This window comes from Monodon monoceros, unplaced genomic scaffold, assembly GCF_005190385.1.
Source record: "Monodon monoceros isolate NGI ecotype Baffin Bay Population unplaced genomic scaffold, NGI_Narwhal_1 Super_Scaffold_21, whole genome shotgun sequence".
In the NCBI taxonomy this organism is placed as follows: domain Eukaryota; kingdom Metazoa; phylum Chordata; class Mammalia; order Artiodactyla; family Monodontidae; genus Monodon; species Monodon monoceros.
In genome coordinates, this window is record NW_021703778.1 from 162,888,139 (window position 1) to 162,897,322 (window position 9,184).

Here is a 9,184-nt window from a genome sequence, read left to right on the forward strand (position 1 = left end):
ATTTGCATAATTATAATTGCACAAATTATAATTACACAAAATAAAATTGTATAATTATAAATATTATAAAGGAAAAGAATGAGGTATCGTGCGGAGCAGGACAGGACCTAGTGGACCCAGGGTGGCCAGGGAAACTTCCAGAGCGGGAGAATTTTATACCAAGACGTGAATGATGGGAAGGGACTGTCCGTGTGAATTGGGAATTGTGGGTGATGATGGGGTGGGGAATGTGTGGAGGGGAAATTTCCAAGGCAGTGGGAACATCAAGGCCAATGTTCTTGAGGGTGGGATGACTGGACACTGTGAGTCTGAGGGACAGCAGTTCCAGATGCAGCTGGCGAGGGCAGCCTGAGCCAGATCCTGCAGGGCCTTGTGGGCCACAGTAGGGAGGCTGGGTTTCATTTTATTTTATTTTATTTTTTTTGGCCCTGCCTGGCGGCATGTGGGATCTTAGTTCCCTTACCAGGGATGGAACTGTGCCCCCTATATTGGAAGTGCAGAGTCTTAACCAGTGGATCTCCAGGGAAATCCCCCAGGTTTCATTTTACACACTGTTATTTGATGTGTTAATTTTAAAAGTATATAGATTATTGAATCATATAATTTTAAAATATTTTGATAACTGTATTTCAATATTCCCACTATAATTTCTTTTGTCATACTGTGCATATTATTTTATGGTTCAAAAACACAATTCTGCCTCATGGTTCCAGTGGGGAGAGAAAGAGGAAGCAGGGGGTGCGGGCGGTTAGGGGGGACCCACCAACAGTTTCTGCTACCACCGCCGGGGCCGCCTCTGTGCTCTTGGCTGTGGGAAAGGAGATGTGGATCCTGGGTGCAAGGCCACACCTACGGGAGGGTGGGCAGTGGGACAGCGATGGCAGATACAAATAAACTCAACATCAACAGCCTCATCCAATGGCTGTTGGAAGTTAGAGGGTCCAAGCTAGGCAAGAATGTCCAGCTACAAGACAATGAAATCAGAGAACTGTGCTTAAAGCCCCAAGAGATCTTTCTCAGTCAGCCCATCCTACGAGAACTTGAAGCACCGCTAAAAATAGTGGTGATACCCACAGGTAATACTATGATTTGCTTCGACTTTTGGAGTATGGTGGTTTCCCACCAGAAAGCAATTATCTATTTCTTGGGGACAGGGAGAAGCAGTCTTTGGAGAATATCTGCCTCTTATTGGCTAAAGAAAATCAAACATCCCAAGAATTTTTTTCTTCTCAGAGGAAACCACGAGTATGTCAGTATCAATAGCATGTATGGATTTTTATGATGAATGTAAAAGAAGATACAACATTACACTATGGAAAACTTTCATAGACTGCTTTAACTGTTTACTGTTAGCAGCCGTTGTGGATGAGAAAACATTCTGCTGTCATGGAAGTTTGTCCCCAGGTCTTCAATCTATGGAGCAGATTCCGAGAGCTGTGCGGCCAACTGATATACCAGATCAAGGTCTTCTTTGTGATCTTTTGTGGTCTGACCCAGGTAAAGATGTCTTAGGCTGGGGTGAAAATGACAGAGGAGTTGTCCTTCACATTTGGTGCTGAAGTGGTTGCCAAATTTCTCCATCAGCATAATTTGGATCTTATGTGTAGAGCCCGTCAGGTGGTTGAAAATGGTATGAATTTTTTGCAGAGAGGCAGTTGGTCACTCTGTCTTCTACAACTGATTATTGTGGAGAGTTTGACAATGGAGGTGCCATGCTGAGTGTGGACAAAGCACTAATTTGTTCTTTTCAGATTTTAAAGCCTGCAGAGAAAAAGAAGCAGAATGCCAGGAGCCCCTTTAACACCTCCAAGGGGTATGATCACAAAGCAAGCAAAGAAACAGGTGTCATTTTGACACTGCTTAATTGGGACTTGTAACATATAGTATACGATCTTCACTTTTTAAATCGTAATGTATATTGGTCAGCTTTGCTCAAACAGTGTTTGTGGGCATGCTCCTTCCATTTTTGACTTAATGAATGATATTTGCTAATTATAACAGCAAATAAAAGACTCTCCACTCCCAAGAAAAAAAATGTTTTGTTTTGTTTTTTAATTCTCTGGGTTTTCTTTGCAAACAATTTTAATGATGGTATTAAAGCAGTACACCCCAGGACAGTTTATCCTGTCTAGGGTGTAAGTATGCAATTGATCTATTTTAAATTCGGTACAACCCAAGAATAATGCAAATTTGTTTTCTTTAGGATATAAGGAGAGCCCTAGGGTGCTCAATCTGTACAAGTTTTTGTCATAAAATGCATACTGTTGATACAAACCACTGTGAACATATATTTTTAAAACTTTGTTTCAAAGGATTGCTTTTTTCTCTTACTGTCTTGTCATGTACAAACTAGTAACTTTCAACCTTGCCAGCATCACTGGTATGATGTATATTTAATCAAAGCACACTTTCCCCTACCATATACTTAAAATGATGATTAAAGCCATTACTTTATTTTACTTTATTTTTTAAAATAAATTTATTTATTTTATTTATTTATTTTTGGCTGCGTTGGGTCCTCCTTGTTGCACGTGGGCTTTCTCTAGTTGGGGGAGCAGGGGCTACTCTTTGTTGTGGTTCATGGGCTCTAGGCACACGGGCTTCAGAAGTTGTGGTACACGGGCTTAGTAGTTGTGACTCGCGGGCTCTAGAGCGCAGGCTCAGTAGTTGTGGTGCACAGGCTTAGTTGCTCTGCAGCATGTGGGGTCTTCCCGGACGAACCCATGTCCCCTGCATTGGCAGGTGGATTCTTAACCACTGCGCCACCAGGGAAGACCCAGAGTCGTTATTTTAAATGTTTGTTAACTCTTTCCTAAAGCCAAAGTTTCTGTTGAAATACGTATTGACACTCCTCTAAGTATAAGGTGGCTTGGTTGTGTACACATGCTGCCTTCCTGGGGATTCAAAAACAGGTTTTTGAGTTTGAATAGCGATTAGTAACATAGTTACTTCTTAAGCTATTAATGATTAAAGTTAATAACATTTTGTACAATTTCCATAGAGCCTATTCATTAAATAACCTTTGTACCATTACATCAGGCCTGAACCCGTTCATTCAGAAAGCTTCAAATTAAAGAAACAATACTGTTCTTTATGAGTGACCAATTATGCTTTCTTTGGTCTACATTCTTTATTCTACAGTGAAATTGAGGCTTGTAAGTCAAAACAAAGGAACTAACTTACTACCACTAGTTTATACAGAACTCAGGATATCTATGACTTTTTAAAACTATGATCTGTTACAATGTTTCAACAGATGACCCTTTACAATACCATGTGGTGAAAATGAATTCAGACTTATTAAATGATGAACTTGTTAAGACACACACACACACACACACACACACACAATTCTGCAAAAGGGTCCATGGCACAAAGAAGATAAGATGTAGGTCAATTCCCTGCACCCAAGCTGGACTGGCCTTCCACAGGATCCCAGAATCTCATAGTGAGGCTCTTAAAGAACACCCCGGGGAACTTCCAGTGGTTGGGACTTGGAGAGCTTTCACTGCCTGGCCAGGTTCAATCCCTGGTCAGGGAACTAGGGTCCCGCAAGCCTGTGGCTCACCCCCGGCAAAACAAAACAAAACAAACCCAGTACAGGGTGCAAAGAGTGCAAAGACATTTTAAACTCCCTAGTAGCTATATCAAGAGCTTCTTGGTAGGGCACGGGGAAAGACTGGGAGGGGCTCTGCATACGTTCTTCCCTGCCCCCCTCCCTCTTCCTCCACACTCTTCAATCAGGACTGCTTGACTTAGATGCATTTTATATACGGGGCATAGACATAAAGATTTCCTTTAAAGAAAGAAGCCCACAGTATAACAATCACTCACATACACCTTAAAAACCACTAACCACCCATTTTACAGGTGAGGAAACGGAGGCCCTGAGAGAGAAATGGAATTGCCTATGATGCCAAAGCAAGGCATGTGATGTTTGTTGACTCTCAGGCATCTGCTTTTTCCAGGACAGCACAAAGCCTCTTCCCCACCCAGCCCTGCTGCCAATGTTGGGTCGTATGGGGGTTGGAGGCCTCTGAGCAGGGGCAATGACAGGCTGAGGATGTGGGGTGAATGGGGGCCTAGGAGGTTTCATCAGGGCTGCAGTGGCAGAGGGACTCATCTCTGGGAGCAGCTTAGCATTCCAGGTGACATGGAAAACACCAGAAATGGTCTGTCAATCTGGAGGAACTCCCAAACAGGTATGGGAATATGAAATTCCTGGGCGTCACCCAGCGTTGATTCATGGAAATATTACATTCTGTGCTCTATAAACAAAACGATCCAGCAATACTCATTTTACTTGTCAGTCCAGATGTAATATACATACATACAAACATACAGGCGTACGTATATATTTTTAAGCATAGAGTGCCTCCTGCTGCCGGAAGCTAAAAGTGCACAAAGAGGTTCACAATTTCATTCGTCAGAGCTGTTCAGCAAGGAGTAGAATCACAGAAACCCGGAGCTGAAGAAACACAGGCATCTTCCAAAGAAGATCACAAAATTCCTAGGGAAAGCCTGCAGAGCTGGGCAGGTGACGTAAATGAAGGGTGTCAGGCTATCTGAGAGGAAGGGCTGTGAAGACATGAGGAATGCATTCAGTCTCCAAGGGCGTTCAAAGTTAAAAAAGTTTTTTTATATTATTAACTTTTGAAAAATAATAGATTCTTATGGTACAGAGTTCAGAGGATACATACAAAAAAGGATTCATTGAAGAATAAACCTCCCTCTTACTCCTGTTGCCCAGCTGAATTCTCCAAGGAGGGAAAGAAAGTGTCCCTCAAGAGATAGACTCTACTCATCAAAGATATTTGTACACAAATGATAGCATATTACAAACACCATTTTTTAATTTTTGGTTTTTTAAAACATCAGATATTGTTAAGATCTTGGAGCTCTTTTCGTATCCTTGCATAAGAGCTTCTGTTTCTTTTAAACACCTGCATAGTACTTCATTGGATGAATGTACCAAGATTTTTAAATCAATGAACATTTAACTTGTTTCCAATATTTGCTATTATAAGCAATGCTTAATAACTTTGTCTATGTGTGAGTATATCTGTAGGATAATTTCCTAAAAGTAAAATTACCTTCTCAGAGGGTATGTGTATTTTTTTAAATTGTTTTCATTGAGATATAACATACATGAAATAAAGTTAACAGTTGTTAAGTACAGAGTTTATAAACTCTTACATATGTATCCATACCCATAATCAACACCAAATTCAAGATATAGAACATTATCAGCCCTCTAGGAGCCTCCATCTTGACCACTCCTAGTCAATATCTGGCCCCCAAAGGTAACTACTATTATAACTTCTATAATCACAGATTAGATTCACCTGTTCTTGTCCTTCATATTAATGGAATTATACAGTATGTGGTCTTTTGAGACAGGCTTCTTTTTTTTAAATTGAAGTATAGTTGATTTACAATGTTATATTAGTTTCTCATGTACAGAAAAGTGATTCAGTTATACATATATATATTCTTTTTCATGTTCTTTTCCATTATGGTTTATTACATGATATTAAATATAGTTCCCCGTGCTATATAATAGGACCTTGTTGTTTATCCATTCTATGTATAATAGTTTGCATCTGCTCGTCCCAAACCCCCAATCCAACCCTCCCCCGCCCCTGGGACTAGCTTCTTTGAACTCAACAATATTTCTTTAATTCAAGTAAGTCTGATTCATCCATGTTGCTGCATGTATAGTCATTTGTTTTTCATTGTACATGTCTTTTGATGGACACTTCACCTCCATTTCTCTTGAGTGGAACTGCTGACTCATAGGGTAGCCCTATACTGGGCCATAGAGTAGGCCTATGTTTAACTTTAAAGACAGAGCCCAAGTTTTCCAAAGTGGTTCTATCACTTACAGTTGTGTCAAAAATGCACAAGTGTCCTAGCAGCTCCACAAACTCATCATTACTTGGCATTTTTCATCTTTTTACATTTTAGCAATTCTGGTGGATGTGTAAAGGTATTTCATTGCGATTTTAATTTGTATTTCTCTGATGACTAATAGTGTTGAATACTTTTTCCTGTGCTTTGGCCCATTGGATATTTTCTCTTGTGAAATGCTTATACATTAGTCTATTTTTGTTGGGTTGATTGATATTTTTTTATTGATTTGTTGGAGAGCTTTATATATTCTATATATAAATCCTCTGTCAGATGTATGTATTGTAAATATTATCTACCAATCTTTGGCTTGCCTTTCGCTTAATGAAAGCCTTGCAAGCTTTAATGTTGCTGTGGTGGTTGTTGTTGTTGTTGTCGTTTTTGATGAAAAGATATTCTTAATTTTAACAAAGTCCAGATTTCAATCTTTTCTTTTGTGGTTAGTATTTTGCATGTGTCTTGTACAAGGCAAAGTTGTAACCTCTTTCTGTTGGCTGTGTTGTTTTTCTGGCTAATCCAGCCTAGCCCCGATGACTTCTGGGTAGTATGTCTCTATATGCTGACTCTCTCAGGGAGTGTACATGGGAATTCTTGAAACATTGGGGTAGTCTGCCCACTGCCTTTTTTTTTTTTTTTTCATATGGGAGATCTGGCTCTGCTTCAACTTCTTTCATTCTCATCCCTTCACTGATTAACAATATTGTTTCTGGAGTCACACTGATGTAGGTTGGGATCCCAGATGTATTACCTACTTCCTGTGTGACCTTGGGAAGGTAGCTAAACCTCTCTGAATCTCAGTGTCTCCATCTGTTAAATGGGGTATGTATTAGATTTCATTAGGTAAGGCTGCATAAGAAACAATTACAAATCTCTAAAAGCAAAGGTTTCTTTTGCACTCACGTGACTTGTCAGGCGTGGGTTGCTTCACATCTCTTTCCTTCCAGGACCCAGGCTGAGGGAGCAGCTCCATCTGGGACAGGCCATTCTCATGAGAGAGGGAAAAGATTAAGAGCGTTGGTAGGAATGCATAATGGCTCTTAACACTATTGCTCAGATGTGGTGAAAGACACTTCTATTCACATTCTATTGGCCAAAGCAAGTCACGTGATCAAGCCTGACATCAGTAAGGCTGGAAAGGACACTCTTCCTACAGGATGTGTTGCAGTCACAAGGCAACAGGTGATGATGTATAATCCTTGCTGACCTGAAACAACTAGGCTGCCAGGTATTTCTCCAGCAAAGATGGGTTTATTTGGAATCAGCAGAGAATTGCAATTTGGGGTCTGCCACCATGGTGAGCCACATGTAAGTCCCCACACAGCAAGGGAAGGAGAATGCTGTAATAGAAAGGGAAAGGGGTTGGAAGGGCTATACTAAAAAAAGTGTCCACAGCTTTTCATTGGCTGATTTGTTGCTAGGAGAGAAAAGGGGTCTTTCTACTTTTTGGGTGAGAGAGCTCTCCCTTCTGGTCTCCTGACTCTATTTAATTTAGGTTTCTGTTTCTTAATTTTTTACATCCTTAACAGGAGGAATCACTTAATAGCTGGCAACAACAATGCCACCTACCACAGGATAATAACAGTACCTTCCTTATGGCTGTTTTGAGAATTAAATGAGGTGAAGCACGTCCAGTGCTTAACACAGTATACTGCACTTAGTAAGTACACAATAACTATTGGAGGCTATTATTATCATTATTACTATTACTATTTCCTGGTGCTGCCGAAAGTTCTTCTGCTCAGTGGACTGGGCTAAACCTTACTTGAGAGGAAGAAAAGAAGGATCTGTAATTACTCCCAATATTTAATTTGGAGACAATAAAACGTTGAGTCTAACGGCTCAAGCTTTGGAGGAATATGGACTCCTTACTAGGGCACATGATCTTAGACAAGTTACTTAACCTCTAGGGTCCTTGGGACTACGTTGTAGGCTTGTCATTAGGGCCAAATTAAGTCAACCCTGTACACAAAGTAGGTGCTGAGTATTTGTTGAATTATTAAATGTGGATTTTAGACTTATTTCAAATATTCAGTGAACTGTATGCATAACTACAGTACAGCTGTATGGAAAGCCCGTTACTGGCCTTTTCCATCATTTGGGTCTCAGCTCAGATGTCACCTCCTCAGAGAGAGACCTTCCCTGTCCACATCATTTAAAGCGCTTCCTTCACCTCCAGTCACTTCTCCCTATTATCTTGTATTTACAGCTCTGGTAAAGCTCTGAAATTGTCTTGTTCATTCAGTGGTTTCTTTAATATGTCTCTGCCACTAGTTCTTGTTTTCTGTACTCTCATCCCCAGTTGAGGATGGGCCTCAACATCCTCATTCGTAAAACTAGGCGAGCGGAGGAAGAATGGGGAAAGGTAAACGCCGGCCGCTCCACCTGTGTCTCGGGCCTCCAATTCCTTCCGGCAGGGCACCGCCCCTGCCACCCACGTGGGCCGCTGTGGGGCACGCCCCCAGATGGGCGAGGCCTCCAATGTTGTGTCGGCCGCGTGCGGGCCGCGGTCCTAGGGAGGCGAGCTACGTCACACGTACGCACGCCCTGCCCCCGCCCTTGCTCGCCACAGGCGGAAAAAGGGAGTGGCCAGGCGCAAGGGCCCCGCAGCGGGCGGCGGTGGTGCCTGAGCCGCCTCCAGGTGGCTGCTCTAGGCTCCCGCCCGCTCAGGCAGCTCGGAAGCCACTCTGTTTTGGGGTCCTCGCCGCTCTTCCACGTCTCCCGGAAGAGTAACTGAGCCGTGGCCGATCGAGGGACAGGTTTGCTCAACCTGGACCCTCTCCTGGCCGGCTGCTGAGGACGGGCGGCCTGGGAGGGTGACCAGGCCGCGGTGCAGCCGCTCCAGAGTCCTCAGGTGAGGTGGCCGCGGGAGGCCGAGGGGTCCCCTTGGGGCCTTAACGGCCTTAGAGGCGGGGACGGCATCCCCTCAGCGGAGACCCTGCTCTCTCCGCCCTGCCGGGGGCTCAGGAACAGGGCAGGGGAGCCCCCTTGGGCCTCCACGGACGTGGCTTAGTGCCCTCCCCTTCTCTCCTTCCCCCACCCCAGCCTGGTTTGGCCGCTCTTCCCCCTCCGGAGGCTCAGTGCAGTGGGTAGGGAGCGAAGTGGGAGTCTGTACTCGTCCACCTGGGATTGACGACAGAGTCCCTGGGACCGACCAGCTGATCCCCAGCCTCCCTTCCTCTGTGTTGACACTTGGCCTTCGTGCAGGCCCTGCCACCGCCGTCGGCCGACCCATCCCCATCCCCATCCCCATCCCCATCCCCATCCCCATCCCCAT

The 9,184-nt window shown here is 43.4% G+C and overlaps 1 protein-coding gene and 1 pseudogene across 4 annotated transcripts in view; both read left to right on the forward strand.

Moving 5' to 3' along the window:
- Positions 1-877: 877 nt before the first annotated feature.
- On the forward strand, positions 878-3,101 carry LOC114905038 (annotated as a pseudogene).
- Positions 3,102-8,609: 5,508 nt separating this feature from the next.
- Positions 8,610-9,184, forward strand: part of GOLGA5 (golgin A5) — a 41,026-nt gene continuing 40,451 nt past the window's right edge. For all 4 annotated transcript variants that reach the window (XR_003796014.1, XM_029238972.1, XM_029238973.1 and 1 more), the window contains exon 1: positions 8,610-8,761. The gene's annotated coding sequence lies outside the window, so the exon portion shown is untranslated. The remainder of the gene's footprint in view (positions 8,762-9,184) is intronic.